Genomic DNA, 1,235 nt, shown 5'->3' with positions numbered 1-1,235 from the left:
AGAATGCCGTCAGCCACTGCTTTCTTGAGAAATCTTCGGATGTAAATGGCGATCTTGGCAGCCTCGACTTTGTTGTTGGCAACAACGTACTTCTTGATTGCTTGTAGAGACGAGCCCTTACGGTCTTTGAGTGCTGCGACCGCGGCTAGAACCATTTGACTAGTTTTCGGGTGAGCAACCTGGACGCGAGGTTTCCTGGTGGTGGCCACCACAGCAGCAGCAGCCGCAGCCTTCTTGGTAGGCTTTGCTTCTACCATGATGATGATGAGATAACCAAGGTGATGAGAGACGCTCAGACAGTCACGGGGAATGATGCTGCCGCCGCTTGAGCCGAACCTATTTATGTGCCGGCACGGTACAGAAGCTGCAACCTGGCAACTCGTCCACCAATCACGACGGTTGGTTTTACGGCTCCGAAACCTGGATCCCATATCTTCTCTAAAATAGAAGCATTTGTTCATGTTCTTTGTAAAAGTATCATAAAGCAGGACAGATGAGACAAATATCATAAAAACTGAAGAGCAGATGAGCACACACATGTATGTATTACAAAAGAAAATCCACAAATTCATTAGAAATTGGCAGGGTAGGCTGAGGAAGTAGGTAGATGTAAAATGTCTGTAAATGGCGAAAGAACATAAACCCAAGACTGAATAAACGATGTTAAATATCCATGCCAAGGAGACAAAAATATGTTAGGATACAATTACCATTAAGACACCACAAGAAGGTCCGTATCCTGCCGTGATGACTAAAAAGAGTTGGTTATTAGCCACAATGTGTAGGCAGTCTCATGCCAACGGCCATACCACGTTGAGAACACCGCTTCTCGTCCGATCAGCGAAGTTAAGCAACGTTGGGTTTGGTTAGTACTTGGATGGGTGACCGCCTGGGAACACCAAATGCTGTTGGCAATAATGTTTTTTGTTTTGTTTTGTTTGTTTCGTTTGTTTTTGTTTGAATGGCTGGCTGGCTGGCTGGCTGGCTCCACGGGAAATTCACGGAGTTGTGTGGAATAAGGCCTGGTAAAATGAATTAATATGTATGTCATGTTTAAAACAAACTCGCTTAATATAGTGTGTGAGGCTTTATACAAAAACAAACAACCAAAACAAAACATGTTGTATATATATATATATATATATATATATATATATATATATATATATATATATATATATATATATATATATAGCTTAATCCGGGTTTGAACTCGCAACTCCAAGAATACGCAT

The 1,235-nt window shown here is 41.9% G+C and overlaps 1 non-coding gene across 1 annotated transcript; it reads left to right on the top strand.

The window, feature by feature from the left end:
- Window positions 1–795: 795 nt before the first annotated feature.
- LOC138360607 (5S ribosomal RNA) lies at window positions 796–914 on the top strand. The gene has a single exon (XR_011226519.1). It is a non-coding gene; the product is annotated as a 5S ribosomal RNA (ribosomal RNA).
- Window positions 915–1,235: the final 321 nt, after the last annotated feature.

The sequence above is a fragment of the Procambarus clarkii genome, unplaced genomic scaffold (assembly GCF_040958095.1).
Source record: "Procambarus clarkii isolate CNS0578487 unplaced genomic scaffold, FALCON_Pclarkii_2.0 HiC_scaffold_115, whole genome shotgun sequence".
Taxonomy (NCBI): domain Eukaryota; kingdom Metazoa; phylum Arthropoda; class Malacostraca; order Decapoda; family Cambaridae; genus Procambarus; species Procambarus clarkii.
Note: the sequence above shows the minus strand (reverse complement) of the source record. Positions and strands in the feature narration are given on the sequence as shown.